The sequence below is a fragment of the Lissotriton helveticus genome, chromosome 9, assembly GCF_964261635.1.
Source record: "Lissotriton helveticus chromosome 9, aLisHel1.1, whole genome shotgun sequence".
Classification (NCBI taxonomy): domain Eukaryota; kingdom Metazoa; phylum Chordata; class Amphibia; order Caudata; family Salamandridae; genus Lissotriton; species Lissotriton helveticus.
Window position 1 is genome coordinate 459,691,899 of NC_136070.1, and position 20,103 is coordinate 459,712,001.

A 20,103-nucleotide genomic window follows, 5' to 3' on the forward strand; every position below is an offset into this window, starting at 1 on the left:
GTTGGGGCCACACTGGATTTTGCTAAAAGACAGGGGTCAAAACCTATCCCAGCCCTGTTGAAGATCTATAAAGAAAAATTTATTTCTATGGCCATATATGGGTGTGATGTCTGGGGTTACAAGGATTTGAGGGACATCCAGGGGGCCGAGAATAAATGTAAGCGTAAGCTCCTGGTAGTCCCGTCTGCCACCCCGGCGTTCATTTTACATGAGGAACTGGGACTGGGGTATATCTCAGACCTGATAGCGGTAGCTCCACTGTTGCTCTGGCTGAGAATTTGGCCTTAACCTACCCCTACTCTAAATCAACTTATAATCATGGATTGCACTGTGCTCGAGGGGGCCTTACACATTCCTTGGTTAAAATACTTCATGGAACCGACAAAATGGCTTGGCTGCCCCAATCTGTACCTAAACGCCAGGCCCTTGGGCTGGGTAGCCTTTTGAGACACTAAACAGCAGTTCTTGGCCAAACAGCAGGGGCTTTGGGAAGAGAAGGACTTAGCTAAGTCCTCCGTGAGAAGGTTTGTCAATTTGAGTTTGAGCCCACAGGCACAACCATATTTACTCCTTGTTAGCAACACGTATCATTGCTTTGTGTTAACTAGATTCCATTTGAACCTGGTCCCCTGGCTACTGGTGTTCCCCAAAGAAAGCTACATTAAAACGTTGTCCACGTGACAACATCTCAGAGCAGGGCACCCTACATTTGATCTTTTTCTGTAATTATTATGACCCCCTGCGTAGAAAGTTTATATGTCCGCTGCTCAAAAACTGCCTTTTTGCCCAAGCCAGGCCTGCATTATTATATCTTCAAATGCTATCTTCTCCCATGGTCTGTTTTGGGGTTGCGAGCTTTTTAGTAGGGGCCGTTAGACACAGGAAGAAGTTGTCTTTGCATTAGCTAGTCCGTCTTTGCTGATTGCACCCAGGGATCATTATATGTCATCCCTTGTTCTCTATGTCATACCGATTATAGCATTTGACTTTATGTTTTCAGCACTGTAGCACTTTATACATTGCATCTCTTGCTGTTTACAAACTTAGCCCTGGAGATAACAGCATTTGTCCTTTTATTGATTTGTATAGCTGATTTTAGCATACTTACCTGTGTGACTTGGCCTTTTTATTGTTTTACTAATTGATTGTATCTTTTAAGAGATGTTCCTTTTAAAAATGTCACCTTTTATGGCTTTTAGTGTCTGAATAAAGTACCTTTTGACCTTGACCTTGAAGTGATTGTAGATCTGCCTAACTGCACCTTTAAGTTGTAAAAAACAAAAAATATCTTTCTTAGGGAAAATCTGACTTAACTGTAACTACACTGGCACAATTGCAGATATATATATATATATATATATATATATATATATATATATATATATATATATATATATATATATATATATATATATATATATTCACTGAAAAAACCATAGGTTATAGACCATATATAGTTAGGAATTAGCATTTAAAAAACCTTTTTTTACTCACACAAAACCATTGAAATTCCATATATAGTTAGTTGTACTAACTATATATCGCGCACCCGCAATCCACTGCTGATCATGTCACATATTACATCATTCATGACATGGTCAGTGACATCACTGATGACATCACTGATGACATCTCAAATGACATCACTGATGACATCACTGATGACATCTCAAATGACATCACTGATGACATCTCAAATGACATCACTGATGACATCACTGATGACATCTCAAATGACATCACTGATGACATCACTGATGACATCTCATTTGACATTACTGATCACATCACTGATGACATCATTCATGTGATAATACGATGAACCTCTTCAGACTCTAATATAACCTTAGATACACTCAGTGTAAACAGACACTCACAGACTGTCACTCATCCATGGAGTTATTCACACACTTAGTCAGTCATGCAAAGAATCAATCACACCTCCATTTCCTCAACTATACAGTTATACACACCTTACTTATTCAAACATATACTAACACATATTTACTGTCTTTTACAATGCCTGATACAAGTACACAATGATCCATACAGCCACTCACACATTCACTGGCTCTTATGCACAGTTATTTATATATGTCAAATGTCACATGTACTGTGTTTTACATATGTACTTACTTTGACATGTAGCACTGAGATATCCATTCACTCACCAATGCACTCAGTCAACCGCCCATACAGGTGTTTCCACATGCACTTTTGAACCCATACATCTAGTGAATCAACTGCTCAGACATCTATGCACAGAGTCATACACATCCCAGCCACCCACACACACACACTCAGTCTCCCATACAAATACTTGGGCAACCAATTAATAACCCATATACTTACTCATATAGCTACTGATGCAGCAGTTTACAGAACAACAGACATAATGATGCACAAATTAAGACAGTTTAGTCACTAACTCATGCACTCAGTGACACACATTTATTCACTCACTCATACAGTCAATCATGCACCTAATAAATCCTTCATCCAGACACTTATACCTCCACTCATTCTTCAATATGTAAGACATATTTTAACTTTACAGAAACATACAGTCACTGGATGTAGTCATCAGTGATGTCATCAGTGATGTCATTTGAGATGTCATCAGTGATGTCATCAGTGATGTCATTTGAGATGTCATCAGTGATGTCATTTGAGATGTCATCAGTGATGTCATCAGTGATGTCATTTGAGATGTCATCAGTGATGTCATCAGTGATGTCACTGACCATGTCATGAATGATGTAATATGTGACATGATCAGCAGTGGATTGCGGGTGCGCGATATATAGTTAGTACAACTAACTATATATGGAATTTCAATGGTTTTGTGTGAGTAAAAAAAGGTTTTTTAAATGCTAATTCCTAACTATATATGGTCTATAACCTATGGTTTTTTCAGTGAATTTTCAAGGTTTTGTAAATGCTAATTCCTAACTATATATGGTCTATAACCTATGGTTTTTTCAGTGAATTTCATTGGTTTTTTAAAAGCTAATATCTATAGCTGTAAAATGTATTCTTCTTTAAATCAAAAAATATATTTTATATGTTTATTAATAATTTTTTTATTATTATTTTTTTTTGTTCGCTCCCGGTTCGCGAACCGGGAAGCTTCCCGTTAGCTCAATTTGGTGCCGCGACCCGGTCCGCGAACCGGTAAACGTTCCGTTTGCGCAACTGCCGCGTTAGAAATCGAACATCGTGACGCGTCGCGGAAGCGCGACGTATCACGTTGTCGCGTAATGCGTCTTATGACGCGCCGCGTTAGCGCACCCGGAAGTGCTCCGGTACGCGAACTGAGACGCGAAGCGCAGCTCCCCGGAAGCGATCCGGGGCGCGTCGCGAAAGCGCGACGTATCGCGTTGCCGCGTAATGCGTCTTATGATGCGCCGCGTTAGCGCACCCGGAAGTGCTCCGGAGCGCGAACCGAGGCGCGAAGCGCAGCTCCGCGGAAGCGATCCGGGGCGCGTTCCGCAGCGCGGAACATAAGCGTAACAGGTCATGTGACTTGTTAATACAACTTTTCATTGGTTCATTTCACTTTTGGTTTCCTAATGATGTAAGGCTAGGTCAGGTGACCTAAAAATAACACTTTTCATTGGTTTAGAACTATTTTTTTCCCAAATGATGAAAGCCCCCACCTTTTTTCTCACTCTGACTTTCAACTTTGTGAAAGGAAGACCTATTTTGCTCAGTGGAAAATGGCTTCACTAGTAGCTGCAGCTGGTGCACCCCCACCACCACCACCACCTCCTCATAGGAAGAGAGGACCACCTCCACAGTTCCTTCCCAACACAGAGGAGGAAGAGGATCAAGAAGAGGAAGAGGAAATACAGGGAACACAGTTTTTACAAGAGGAGCCCCGGGTATCTCATCATAAAAATAGTTTCATTTGGCAGTTTTTTTCTTTTCCTGAAGGACAGAAAAAAGTTAATGCTCGGTATGTGACGTGCCTCATATGCAAAGAGGACTTATCTAGAGGCACAGATAAGAAGTATAGTTACGGCAACTATACTATGCACCGTCACATGCTGAGGTGGCATCCACTAAATTACAGCCGGGCAGAGATGCGTGACCTCAAGGACAACCCACCAACTCCTGTGGCCAGGACATCGGCACAGGTATCTTTGTCGGGGCCAGAGGCACGGGAAACAGTGCCAAACATTCAGGATAACTTTGTCCACATGAAGATTGTCTGTTTATATTGCGGTACCTTACTCTCATGTGCCAATATGAGCATTAACTTAATAAACAGAGCATTTGAAAACCACGAGTGCTCTAAACGCCCCAAAAAATAATTTTTTTTTTTGCTCCTGTTGAGCCCTTTCCAATGCCTGTTTTTTGTTGTTTCCCCCCCAAAAAACCAAAAAAAACATAAAATTGTACAAAATATACAAAAAAAACAAAAAATGTTCAGAAAAATAAAAAAAAATATAAAACAACAAAAACATTAAAAAAAAAGTTCTTTTCAGAACTACCTCCCCTTTATAAAAAAAATTGCTAGAATGTTTAGCACTCTGGCAAGCTCTATTTCTTTTGGTTCGCTTCCCGGTTCGCTCGCCGGGACGCGAACCGGGAGCGAACCAAAAATATTTAAAAAAAAAAAAAGAAGAGTAAGTATAAGGGAAGTAAACAGAGAGTAATGTTAAAAGAAAGACAGCTATAGGGACTAAACCAGAGATACTGTTTAATAGATTTATTTACCGAAAGAAAAGATGGAAGAGGATATAATTGTGAAAAACAAAATAGATAGGAAATGAAAGAAAAAAAGGAGAGTAGAAGAATAACACAGAAGAGTTTCTTAGAGAATGTGAGTGAATGTTCAAAATAAGATTAAAACATGTGGAATAACAGGGAGAAAAAACAGAAAGCAGAAAAGAAGAAGTAACAGAAAAAGAATAATTGAAACAGCAAAGAAATGTAAATAACATAGGCCCATATTATCAACATAGGCAATAAAAGTTTTGCAGCTTTTATCGGCAGAAATGTGTCGCTAAAGCCGCTTTTGCGGCAGAAAACTGCAGCTAAAACGGCTTTTGCAGCAGTTTTCTGCCGATAAAAACAGCAATAATTTTATTGGCTCTGTTCATAATATGCCCCTTAGTGTGCTTCAACTACACAGAGAAAGCATAATGAACAAGTAGTGAAAGAGTGATCAGTCAAAGACACTAAGAGTAATAGAGACGGAGTGAGTGAACAAGAGTGAGGAACTATGAGAAGAGAGGGACTGAGGAAAGGAGTGGAAGGAGTAGAGTAAGTAAGTAATAGAGAAAGGAATGAGGGAAGTAGCAAAGGCAGGAAAGTGAGGGTTAAAGAAATGAAGCAGTGGAACTAATAGTAGTTAAATGTGATAGAAATGTAATGAAAAGAGTACAAAACATTTACCTTATAATTGTCGTTAACTTAGTCACTTGTTATTTTTATACTTTCAATCTGTGAAAGAGAGAACAAACATTTGAAAAATATTAAAACATGTATTTAAAAATTAGAAAAGACAAGGGAAAAGATTGAAGGAAAAACAGTTTTTCAACAACATTGACACTTACAGAAGCTTCTGCTTCTCCAGGCCCCCTACACAGTCCTAAAGATATACATTTTAAACTAACAGTATCTTGATGCAGATGAAGTGAGGCCTATCTTGGAACATGGTGCATCTTTTGCACTGCTGTTGTCTCACAAAAGTGACGCAATGGCAGCGCAAAAGAGGTGCACAATCATCATAAAACTGTTCCTAACATTTTAAATGATTGTTTCAGGATGGCAATAAGGTGTGTCCTATCCAGACGTTTGTTTCAGGTGAGGCCTACTCAGGATTGCAGATCAAATTTAGCCTTGTTGAAGAGTACAGAGGAGATAATACATGTGCAGGCCAACCAATAAAGTTCAGACTTCCTCTGTTTCCCTGGACAGGCCTAAACTTCATCTGCACAATTTGATTCGTAATGTTACGAAACACAGGTAATGTATTTGAAAAATGTGCAATTTCTTTTGCTCATTTCACAATCACATCACTTGTGTTTCCTTTGGTTAGGTATCTCATTGTGCAGATGTAGTCCAGCATATGAAAGAGTACGCACTGCATGCAACAACTTTGACACTTACTGAAGCCTCAGCTTCTCCATACCCCCTACACAGTCCTAATTATATACATTTTAAACTGACGGTATCTTGCTGGAAAAGAACTGAGGCCTATCTTGCAACATGGTGCATCTTTTACACAAAAGTGACGGAACAGCGGCGTAAAAGAGGCACACAGCCTTCATAAAACTGCCCTTAACATTTTAAATGATTGTTTCTAGATGCTGATAAGGTGTAACCTATCCACAGATTTGTTTCAGGTAAGTCCCACTCAGGGTTGCAGATGAAATTTAGGCTTGTTGAAGAGTATAGAGGAGATAATACATGTGCAGGCCTACTAACGAAGTGAGTCATGCCCACTGCACTCTTGAACAAATGTCAGACCTCCTCTGTCTCCTGGAACAGGCCTAAACCTCATCTACACAATGTGATGTGTAATGTTAGGAAACACAGGTAATATAATTGAAAAACGTGCAATTTTTTTTGCTCATTCCACAATCACATCACCTGTGTTTCCTTAGCTTAGGTATCTCATTGTGGAAATGTAGTCATTCATATGAAAGACTATGTAGAATGTGAGCACTGTATGCAACAACTTTGACACTTACAGAAGCCTCAGCTTCTCCATGTCTACTACACATTTCTAAATGTAGATCATAAGTACAAAAAGTACAGAATTAATTATACATGTTAAATGGTTTATTTTTACTGTTCTCAGAATTTATCAAATTTCACTAAAAACAGTGACTCGAAGGTATTCATCATATAACAGCGGGGGAAAAAAACACAATCAAAATGATTGTGTTTAAAAAACCCATATAACATAACCAATCAGAAATCAGAACTCCTCAAAAGTAACTTACTTTCCATGACGTCGAAGGATGTCCTATGAACAGCTTACACTCGGTTGTGCTGTTTTTATTTTCAGCCCGCCACTTTCTGAAAGAAAACCTCCATCGTTTTGAAAAATATGTTACATACAATAAATGACTTCTCGCTCTCTACCACATGTTTCCACAAGGCCAAATCATGTAAGAGCCATTTATAACTCTTGGAATTCTTGTAAGCAAATCCCGTCATTTTGTATTTCCGCAACTTTCAGAAAGAAAACGTTCAAGATCACTTTCACAATCCTGGACTAGTAATATCTTACCCTTCTTGCTCACTCATGTTCTACATTTCCTATGACACTGATACTGCTTACTATGAAGCAGACTTACACTACCTCTATGACTACTACAATTATTTAATTATCTACATCACTTTTAATCACAAAGCAATATAAAACAGTAGATAAAATTATATCAACCCCTAGAATCATTATACGCCAGTTACCTACCCTAAATTCTCTTTTCTGAAAACAGAAAGTAAGAATATTTTTAAATAAAAAGGCAACATTGTATCGTAGTCAAATGGGAATAATTTCCGAAACAGCAATTTTTTTTACATTTTAAGCTGTGTAATAAGCGGATCTGTCAAATGACCATCATGCCATATAATAGCTGCAGTTACAAATGTTCTTCCTAAAATCAACGACTGTGTAGCCACAACATTTGTAATTAAAGTTGAAGACTTACTTTCATCAGGTTTATATAGTTGGATTTTCAAAATGACATTATAATCAAAAGTTTGGACCAATAATCTAGACAGCATTACAGACTTACATTCCCTCTACTCCATGTTTTGATTGGCTGCTTGAATTAGCTTATAAAAAGAAACAGTTTTTCTGAACTCATACAAAGTGCAGTTATTTTTCCATGACGTCAAGTGTTATGGTAAGAACACCGTTTGCTTTGGGAAATACTCTGTTGTCCTTCAACTAATCTCTGCCCACCACTTTCTGTAAGAAAATCTTCTTTTTTTCCAGGAACTATTTAAAACTCAAAAATAACTTTTGACTCTGTACTACACTTATCCTCAAGGCCAAATCGTGTAGGAGCCATTAGAACCTCTTGAAATTCCTCAGAGCAAATCCTGAGATTCCTTCCCTAAAATTTTGGTTTTAAAAACACCAGGTAAGAATTTTTAAGGTCAAAAGGCAATTTTTTTTTTAAAGTTAAAACAGAATCATTGCAGAATGACCAGCCATTTCTAGACTTTAAATAAGCTGTGTAATGTCCTGATGTTATTGAAGGACCGTCATGATATATAATTGCTGCAGTTACAAAAGCCCTTCCTGATATTGACAACTGTGAAGCCACAACATTTTTAATTGAAGTTGTCAATTTTGTTTCATCAGGCCTACATCGTTGGAACATTAAAATGACATACTGGCCATATGTTCGTATAAATAATGTTGACAACATTGCAGACTTACATTGGCTACACTCCATGTTGTGATCAGCTGCTTTTACTAGCTTATTAAAGGACACTGATTTACTCTCTGGCAAAGTTAAATATATAAATCTTTCTGAGTCTACACTAGTAGTACTTGATACCCTACAGTTCTCGCAGTCATGCTGCCATTGATAAGAAAGCGAAAACAAAAAGACCCGCACAAGGCAAATTATATAAGCATTGTATTATTTGCAAGAGTATGCAACAGTTATTCACAAATATTCACTGTTAACGCTTTCCAAACAGAAGTAAGGTCCAAGTCTTGTGATTTCTGAAGTAGGGCTTTTTATTCAAAGATAAACAAGTTGAAGATTCAAGAAATTGCTAGCAGCCAACGCGTTTCGTCACCACTGTGACTTCTTCAGGGCTCTAAGATCAGTTGGGCTGTGTAAAACAGAGCTTGCGTCGTTTGAACCAAGATTCGACTGGGAAGGGACCATGCACGCGAATCGGGCAGCACGCTGAAAATGCCTAATACTTACTGAAGAATTTCTGTTGGTCCCATAAACACAACTATCGGAACTCGTAGGACATAAAAAAACGAGAAAGACGCTACTCTGGACATATCAGATTACTCCTGATATTATCCCGATGACACAGATGGGAGCATCGTTAAACGCTGTACATTAGAGGAAGATTGAGAAGTCCAAATCAAAAGTATAAGGAACTAGAAGAAGTGATTTTTTTAGATTGTGTTCACATTGATGAATCTTGGTTCAAACGACGCAAGCTCTCTTTTACACAGCCCAACTGATCTTAGAGCCCTGAAGAAGTCACAGTGGTGACGAAACGCGTTGGCTGCTAGCAATTTCTTGAATCTTCAACTTGTTTATCTTTGAATAAAAAGCCCTACTTCAGAAATCACAAGACTTGGACCTTACTTCTGTTTGGAAAGCGTTAACAGTGAATATTTGTGAATAACTGTTGCATACTCTTGCAAATAATACAATGCTTATATAATTTGCCTTGTGCGGGTCTTTTTGTTTTCATTATTGTATGTGATGTTTTGCATCACACTGTAGTGGGTGTTTACGGGTCACGCCCTCGACCTATACGCACAGGCTTTTGAGAACGAGTAATAAGACCAAAAATAGTGGAATAGTGTGCAGGCAGTCAATAGCTCTGACCCAATTTTGTTGTGCTATTTAACATTGATAAGAAAGCCCAAACAGGTGATCTACATCTACACCTTCAGCATGCAATACATCAAGCATATACATTAAAAACTCCTGACAATCTTGCTGAATATTTTGAGAGAATTGTGTTTGACCTGAACATCTGTCTAACAGATTTCGAATTTCAGACACACTTTCTATTTTTGTTCTATCAGTGCTACATTTCTCTAACACAGAATTTAACAAACTGCAAAATCTTTGATCAGAATTGACCACAATCTCTTCTTTTACATTTTCTAGAGAAAACAAAACATTAACCACTACATTAGCATAGCAGTTGACACCAGAACTGTTTTCAAATTGAAAACCGACAACATCTTCAACAGAATCCTTTTTCTTTCTGCTTATAATTTCAGGTTCATCGACTTTTCGTCTTTTTGCTACAACCTCCCTACTATTGGTCACATTTCTTCGTTTCCGGCCTACCACACGTTTCTCAAACAAAGGATATTGAGGCAAATGTGGCGCATACTCTCTTCTTAACCTATTGTATTCCTTAACACAATCTAGATCCGCACAAATGTTTGTGACATCACACTCAATCAAGTACAATCCCGATAAAGTTCTAACTCGTGACAATGCCACATATGCCATACCCTCCTTGAACACAGAACTGCCAATATTCACCAATGCACTGTCTACACTTAAACCTTGCGATTTATGGATTGTCACCGCATATGCCAAGCAAACAGGAAACTGCTTACGGCGAACATATAAGTCTTTTACAAGCAAAAATCTAGCAGAACAACGACCAATTAGCTGTACTTCCTCAATGCCATCAAATTTAATTTTTAAAAATTCAATTCCATCTCTATTTCTGTATTTCACAAAATCAACAACATTACCCATTGATCCATTTACCAGACCTCTTTCAACATGTAAATTCCTTCTTAAAATTATACGGCAATTTAAGCACACATTCAGAGTCTTTTCAAAACCCGCTGTTTTAGATATAGTCTTCTCTAATGAATCCAATTTTGTTTTCAAATTCTCAGACAAAATAATTGTTGATCCCATATGCTCTACTCTGTCAATAGCTTCCAGTTTCACAATCTCTTGGTTTTCTAAATGCAACATTTTGTTGTTGAAGATGGCACATTCTGCAAGAGTTGGCATCAAACATATTCCAGATTTCTTCTCAGTAATTTTCTGAAAAATATTCTCAGGCACAACGTCTTGTTCTAGATATAAATTTGACAGTAATCGTGCATGTAAAGCTTCTTTCCCATGCTCGGTCACTTTTCCAATTCTAACATCTTGTAGAATATTCTTGTAAACTTCATCCTTCGCCTGACGCATATTTTCATGCAGTTCAGCATAATTGAAGTTTAACCATATATTGACGTTGCCAATGCTCCCTAGGCACTTCCTGGTATCTTCATGCGTGAGCATTTTGAACACAGGTTGTCCTTTCACTGGTGTCAGCTGCAGAAGATCTCCGAAAACAATGATGTGTTTGCCACCAAATAACACATCATACTCTGTTTTAAGAACTTCTTGCATTCTCAAATGCATAAAGGCAAGCATGACATTAGAAACCATGCTTACTTCGTCAATGATAAGAAGTTTCATTTTCCTCAAGACTCTTGAAACTTCACAACAAGCATCTCCAGATAACTTGTGGTATTGTAATTTGTTATCATGCTCCACTGGCAGCATCAATAGACGATGCAAAGTAATACCTTTAATGTTATGTGCTGCCAGTCCAGTTGGAGCGGTGACAACACAAGACAGCGATGACTCAGTCCTTTCCTGCAAATAACATGAAATTGCTTTAATGAGGAAACTTTTTCCAGTTCCCGCTTCTCCACTCACGTACAGTCGGACAGGCTTCAACGACGTACATGAGCACTCTTTCTTCTCATGACTTAATCCATGATCAATTTGCTTGGTAACTTCGTCATATATTTTCCTCTGCTCAACGTTGAGTTGTCTTTCCAAGTCTTCTAAGTTAACCACATCCTCCTGAGCATGTGCCATGGCTCTTTCCACTTCATTCATGGCAGTGGCAGCTTCATTTTCGATAACAGGTCCTCCTAGTGGATCCTGACTCAATGAAACAGAACTCTGACTGTCCTGAGAACTGTCTCTGGCAATCTCGGCTGCAATCGTTGCTTCCTGCTCGATTTCCGCATTCAACATTTCAAGATATTTGGGAAAAGCAGGACATTCTATGGTCTCCTTGGCGGCAGTGAAAGAGTCTTCGTAACAGAGAAAATCTCCAAGCAGTTCCTCTTCTGCACGCCAAGGCTTAAAAAGTTGCAAAAGTGCTAAATAGAAACACTCCTTTTTTTCAGGAGATTCACCACTCAATTTTCGATGGTTTACCAAGTGGCATTTTCTTTGCTTGACCAGACATCCCTCACTTCCAATTACAGCATACACTCCTTTATCAATATCTTCGTTGATGTTCCTCTTGAATATGTAATTTTGTAGAACCTCATACAGACAAACATTCTCGAGGTGACTGCTTCGATTTGGATAATATGTATCCAACATGTTGGTCTTCAAAATATCGGTACTGTTTGGCTCCTTTTCCGCCAAATACTCAATTTCCCGCACAGGTTTCAGAACTCGATTACGTGTTGCAGCAAGACCAAGACTCGCCCAAACGATACTCCTAGATTTGGCATAGAGACTTGCTGAAGACAACCGGTCAGAACATTCGTAAGCTCCGATTTCTCGATGCGACAACATCTTCAGACTGAAACTGTACAACTTCTTACTGAGGCTCTTTTCATGGGAAATGTCCTCCCACATATCCTTCAATTCTGTCTTTTCTTTTTTGGTGATGTAAGATGTCACATACCGTGCCACAGCCATACAGTTATCAGCCACAAACTGTATATCCATGTTAGCATTCCACATGGACAAAATCACTGGGTTGTAGTCGTTGATGTACTTGGAGTCTTCGTTCCTTTTCAAATTGTATGTGTTTTTAGGTGATTTCTTCATCACATTATGTCGCAGCGAAGACATCAAACTGTTTACTCTTCCTTTAGAAATCACCGGTCGCGGAAAGGCGAAACGACATTTGGTGTAGAACTTGTCCTTGTTTCTGAATTTACGACGACAGTACTTTCCGCAACGATGGCTTTAGAAGCGTAGAACTTGTTCTCTTAGGCTTTTGTCCTCCTTTGCATTTGGAACAGCACATGTAGAATACTGTTCTATGAAACTCATCACTAAGTCTTCTGGATCCGTTCCAAATTTAGGTGCATCCTTGATCCACAGCAGCATATGTATATCAGGAGCACCTATTGCTTGGTACTCCTTTCTCCAGAAGAAATCCAACACCTCTCCAAGAGGTGGATTTCTCTTGTTCATGATGAAAGACATCATAGCTTCAAATCTATGATTGAAGTACCTGCATACATTCACTGGATCCAAAGAGCACAGTTCTCCGGGTGTCTTGAATTCGATATTTTCAATGTTTCCATTTGCCTCTCGTAGAAATTCAAGTAAGTCTTCCCAGCCATACTCGGCACAGCTCAGAGTGAGGAACCATGTGGGAGTTCCTAAGTTCCTCAGCATACATTTTAAATCACCATGACGACGGTACCAGTACTCATTAGTACCACGCTGACACGCCATGAGATTAATCAGGTGACAATCCAAAATACTGTCTTGCACATTGACTTTATCCATAAAGTCACTTGCAGAGATGTTTTGCATCTGTATACCACTTTCCAAGATGTGGTTCACTGCATATGACAATCCAGACAGATCGCTTTCAAACAGGAGATGAAACAAATAGGGAATGCATTGTCGAAACCTAGCATCTTCTGCATACAATCGTAAAGTCCGGTATTCAGAAGCAGGAATTTGATGAGGTCGCTCATCATATCTTCCTCCTTGACCTGTTGGAAATAGCTGTGGGAAACACCGAGCTTCCAAACTTTCCTCCCAAACACTAATGGGACTCCCTTTGGCTTGTTTCATTTGAAACAACTCAATAGCATTCCCCATGACTTCCTTGGAATGCAAAGGATGAACACTATAATGTTCATATATTTCTTCACTTTTAGAGGGTTCTACTTTCTCAATTTGACCAGCACACAAATCACTATCCTCTTCCTCACTTACTTCCTCTTCTGCAACATATACATTCTTATAGTACTTATTATTTTTTTCAAATACAATGTTGCCTTTTTGACTCTCCTAACATCCACTAAATCTTGCCATATTTTCTCATTCTTTGTCGGAACCCCATTAACTAAGATAACCAGAGGTTCCTCTTCCACTTTTTCTACTCCAATTGTGTTCATGTTTTTCTTCAAATCTAGAGGCAAATAAACAACTTTTCCCTTTAATCCTCTCTGTAAATCTGATGGAGGCAATTTCCCTGTCTTTGGCTCCATTCTTACAATAGCCTGAAAGGGATGGATACTTTGAATCAAAATAGATTCATAAGTATTTAAATCCTTCAATTCAGAAGGAATCTCAACCAATTCCAGATTATTATGAACCGCTCTAGCAGGCATCTGGTTTTGATTTAATTTATTACAACAATAAGTACACACACGTTGATCCAATCCCAAATCAAAACAATTTTCTACCATCAAGTATGTTGCAAAATCCTTCCATTCACTATTATTTTCCCTTTCACTTTTTGCATATAAATCCACTAACTTAGTCTGATTCTTATAATAAGTGCGTCGACAACACACACAAGTGAAATTATACCTCTCACTTGATTTCACCTGAAACGTGGCAATTTCCTTCTGAAAATTATCTGTACTGGAAACCTGTACACTATCTTCCACATTACCCTCTTCTTGTGGGTCAATTTCAACATTCTCCTCTTTACTTCCAAAGTAACAAAACTCAATTTCTTCACACATATTCTTCACATCTATTTCAGAACCATGCAAAAGAGCAGCGCATAATTGTTTAAGCATAACTGCTGGACTCTTAGCATAATACAACATTCTAACTAATTTCCTCACTTTATTATGATGCACTGCTAGCATCCTGAAATGATGAAAAACACTCTGGCATACTCTCCTGGAAAGACAAGCCAGTGAATGACCATGCAAACCTGTCACTTCTCTCACTCTGCAAGGATCTAATTCTTGCAACAACTTCATTTTCTGCTTCAAACTTTCCTTATTAAATGTCCGTACAAAATCACAAAGCAAATTGATGGAATCCTGTCGCACACTGCAAATACTACTACACTTCCAGGTGTACACAGGACCCTTAGGACGTCTTCCTAAAACCTCATTACCTAACACCTCTTCTGTCTCTGTTGTCACATGTTTTTCTTTTTCAACTGGACAACCATCTTTCACCTCATAAGCTCGACCATTGGTGTCAACTGCATGCACCAAATCATTATCCTGGAAATAACTCTCCTCATTAAAAAATGCCTCACAACTTGAACTATGCATCCATTCTCGGGAAACAACTTCACAAAAATTACTACGATTAACTATTCTCTTCCATCTACTATTTCTTTTGAAATCATAAATTGCCTTGTTTAGCTTACTAATTCTATTGATTATCAAAATAAATAACTTTCGTTTAATTTCAAATGCCTGATCAATAACTTTCTCAACTTTTTTTTTTCTCTTATAAAAAACCACTTTCTGTTGACCTTTCTTAATATTTTTTAACAAATTGCCAATTATCCTGTTGCGGAACATTCGTTTACGAATGTCCCTAAACTGTTGTTTCCTTCTACTATCATACACAGAGTTATCTCTTGCTCTAGCAGTAACATTTTGGATTGGCCTTTCCTTTCCGTTTAAATTGCTTCTCTTTTTCTGGACTAAAACATTTTCTGTAGTAGTACTTTTTTTTTTACAAATGTTTCTTATGAATGATTTTGTGGTCTTACCCGGTGCTTTCTTGGTGACTTGACGATTTTTTATTGTAGAGGACTGCTGCATTAATTGATGAACCTGCTGTCTTTGACATTTTGTAGCCTTTCTGATTCTATCCTTAGACGGCATTCTCAAAATTTGAAATGATCTGCAGTTGAATCTGTGGTAAAATATAATAAAAAATGTTATTAACCACTATTACCAAACAGTAAATCAATAACAGTCATCAAAAACTTAACACACTACTTATTTTTACATAGAATATTTTTTAGTGCTTTGGCAAATTTAGAATACACAAATAGCAGAAAAGAAATGGAATTCTTCTTCATTTTACCTGTCCTGTTTTATATGTGTATCTGATCTAATTTTATGAGCATATTTTAATATTTTATTGAAGACACTACACATAACCTGTTTTTGAAGGTGTGTTTAATTTTAAATGAAACGGTTTACATTTTTACTTTTCATTTATTGTAAATTTTAAAAATAAATGTTTATAGTTCCATAGGCTCAAGCAGGTCAGCTTCCCACCCTATGTCATACAATTCTGACAAATCGGCATCCTCATCATGTTCTTCATCATCCTCAGGATTTAAATCATCCAAGGGATCTACTTCCACTGACGTTTCAATTACAAGTTCAATGATAAGGTCGAGATCAACTGATTGCTGATTGTCACTCATGGTTGATGTTGTCGTTATCTTTAAAGAAAGAGAACAACAATGAGATGTTGCAGAGTAAGAGACAAATCTCAGAGATTATAATAGTAAAATTGTTTAACAAGAGTAACATTTTGCAGCTATTATTTAGCCATGTCCAGCGATGCTGAGGAGGTGAGGCCTATGTCCAAGTTTTCAGTGAACAGGACTCATCTCTTCTTAACCTTGGATAAGCCTCACCGACTCTGTGTCCCCTGCTCATACTTAAATGTACAGGGGCAGATTTATGCTAAGTGGCACATCCCCACGGATGCACCAGTTAATGTGCACCGCTGCTCTGCCACCCATAGTGTGCCGCATTTACAATGTGGAGCACCATTGAGCAAAAACAGCACAGATGCGTGACGCATCTGTGCCGCAAAAGCAGCACATTGCAGGAATCACATCATAAGCGCGACATGTCTACTGCAATGCACAGGAGGAAGCCTCACATTGCATGGTGCATCACTTCTTATGCCTGTTTCAAACAGGCGTAAGGATTTGATTCAGCAATGCTATAAAGCTGACTCAGTGAAATCTTCTAAATTTCACTGTGTTAGTTTTACAGGGCTTTCATGCAAATTAATGCATACCTTGCAACAAAACACCTATATGAAAACTGACGCAGGTTTCATGTGGCACAGGACTTTACAGCATGACACATCTGCCTAGATGAATCAAGTTGTAAATATGTCGCCACATAGCAAATCTTTTGCACCGCCGCTGCGTCACAAAAGTGACGCACAGTGACGCAAAAGAGACATACACCTATCATAAATCTGTCCCTAACATTTTAAATGATTGATTCAAGATTACGATAAAGTGTGGCCTATCCAGAGGTTTGTTTGAGGTGAGGCCTACTCAGGGTTGCAGATGAAATTTACGCTTGTTGAAGAGTACAGAGGAGATAATACATGTGAAGGCCTACCAATGAAGTAAGTCATATCCACTTCACTCTTGAACAAAGGCCAGACCTTTTCTGTGTCCGTGGACAGACCTAAACTTCATCTGCACAATGTCATTCGTAAACTTAGGAAACACAGGTGATGTAATTGAAAAATGTGGAGTTTCTTTTCCTCATTTCACAATCACATCACCTGTGTTTCCTTTGCTTAGGTATCTCATAGTGCAGATGGACTCTAGCATATCAAAGAGTACACATAAGTTGAGCAGTGTATACAACAATTTTGACATTTACAGAAGATTCAGCTTCTTATCTTGTTGGAGATGAAATGAGGCCTGTCTTGCAACATGGTGCATCTTTTGCATCACTGCTGCATCGGTTTCATGTGGCACGGGACTTTACAGCATGACACATCTGCCTAGATGCATCAAGTTGTAAATATGTCACCACATAGCAAATCTTTTGCACCGCCGCTGCGTCACAAAAGTGACGCACAGTGACGCAAAAGAGGCATACACCTATCATAAATCTGTCCCTAACATTTTAAATGATTGATTCAGGATGACGATAAGGTGTGGCCTATCCAGAGGTTTGTTTAAGGTGAGGCCTACTCAGGGTTGCAGATGAAATTTACGCTTGTTGAAGAGTACAGAGGAGATAATACATGTGAAGGCCTACCAATGAAGTAAGTCATATCCACTTCACTCTTGAACAAAGGCCAGACCTTTTCTGTGTCCGTGGACAGACCTAAACTTCATCTGCACAATGTCATTCGTAAACTTAGGAAACACAGGTGATGTAATTGAAAAATGTGTAGTTTCTTTTCCTCATTTCACAATCACACCACCTGTGTTTCCTTTGCTTAGGTATCTCATAGTGCAGATGGACTCTAGCATATCAAAGAGTACACATAAGTTGAGCAGTGTATACAACAATTTTCACATTTACAGAAGATTCAGCTTCTTATCTTATTAGAGATGAAATAAGGCCTGTCTTGCAACATGGTGCATCTTTTGCATCACTGCTGCATCGGTTTCATGTGGCACGGGACTTTACAGCATGACAAATCTGCCTAGATGCATCAAGTTGTAAATATGTCACCACATAGCAAATCTTTTGCACCGCCGCTGCGTCACAAAAGTGACGCACAGTGACGCAAAAGAGGCATACACCTATCATAAATCTGTCCCTAACATTTTAAATGATTGATTCAGGATGACGATAAGGTGTGGCCTATCCAGAGGTTTGTTTAAGGTGAGGCCTACTTAGGGTTGCAGATGAAATTTACGCTTGTTGAAGAGTACAGAGGAGATAATACATGTGAAAGCCTACCAATGAAGTAAGTCATGTCCACTTCACTCTTGAACAAAGGCCAGACCTCTTCTGTGTCCGTGGACAGGCCTAAACCTCATCTGCACAATGTCATTCGTAAACTTAGGAAACACAGGTGATGTAATTGAAAAATGTGGAGTTTCTTTTCCTCATTTCACAATCACATCACCTGTGTTTCCTTTGCTTAGGTATCTCATAGTGCAGATGGACTCTAGCATATCAAAGAGTACACATAAGTTGAGCAGTGTATACAACAATTTTCACATTTACAGAAGATTCAGCTTCTTATCTTGTTGGAGATGAAATGAGGCCTGTCTTGCAACATGGTGCATGTTTTGCATCACTGCTGCATCGGTTTCATGTGGCACGGGACTTTACAGCATGACACATCTGCCTAGATGCATCAAGTTGTAAATATGTCGCCACATAGCAAATCTTTTGCACCACCGCTGCGTCACAAAAGTCACGCACAGTGACGCAAAATAAGCTTACACCTATCATAAATCTGTCCCTAACATTTTAAATGATTGATTCAGGATGACGATAAAGTGTGGCCTATCCAGAGGTTTGTTTGAGGTGAGGCCTACTCAGGGTTGCAGATGAAATTTACGCTTGTTGAAGAGTGCAGAGGAGATAATACATGTGAAGGCCTACCAATGAAGTAAGTCATGTCCACTTCACTCTTGAACAAAGGCCAGACCTTTTCTGTGTCCGTGGACAGACCTAAACTTCATCTGCACAATGTCATTCGTAAACTTAGGAAACACAGGTGATGTAATTGAAAAATGTGGAGTTTCTTTTCCTCATTTCACAATCACATCACCTGTGTTTCCTTTGCTTAGGTATCTCATAGTGCAGATGGACTCTAGCATATCAAAGAGTACACATAAGTTGAGCAGTGTATACAACAATTTTGACATTTTCAGAAGATTCAGCTTCTTATCTTGTTGGAGATGAAATGAGGCCTGTCTTGCAACATGGTGCATCTTTTGCATCACTGCTGCATCGGTTTCATGTGGCACGGGACTTTACAGCATGACACATCTGCCTAGATGCATCAAGTTGTAAATATGTCACCACATAGCAAATCTTTTGCACCGCCGCTGCGTCACAAAAGTGACGCACAGTGACGCAAAAGAGGCATACACCTATCATAAATCTGTCCCTAACATTTTAAATGATTGATTCAGGATGACGATAAGGTGTGGCCTATCCAGAGGTTTGTTTAAGGTGAGGCCTACTCAGGGTTGCAGATGAAATTTACGCTTGTTGAAGAGTACAGAGGAGATAATACATGTGAAAGCCTACCAATGAAGTAAGTCATGTCCACTTCACTCTTGAACAAAGGCCAGACCTCTTCTGTGTCCGTGGACAGGCCTAAACCTCATCTGCACAATGTCATTCGTAAACTTAGGAAACACAGGTGATGTAATTGAAAAATGTGGAGTTTCTTTTCCTCATTTCACAATCACATCACCTGTGTTTCCTTTGCTTAGGTATCTCATAGTGCAGATGGACTCTAGCATATCAAAGAGTACACATAAGTTGAGCAGTGTATACAACAATTTTCACATTTACAGAAGATTCAGCTTCTTATCTTGTTGGAGATGAAATGAGGCCTGTCTTGCAACATGGTGCATGTTTTGCATCACTGCTGCATCGGTTTCATGTGGCACGGGACTTTACAGCATGACACATCTGCCTAGATGCATCAAGTTGTAAATATGTCGCCA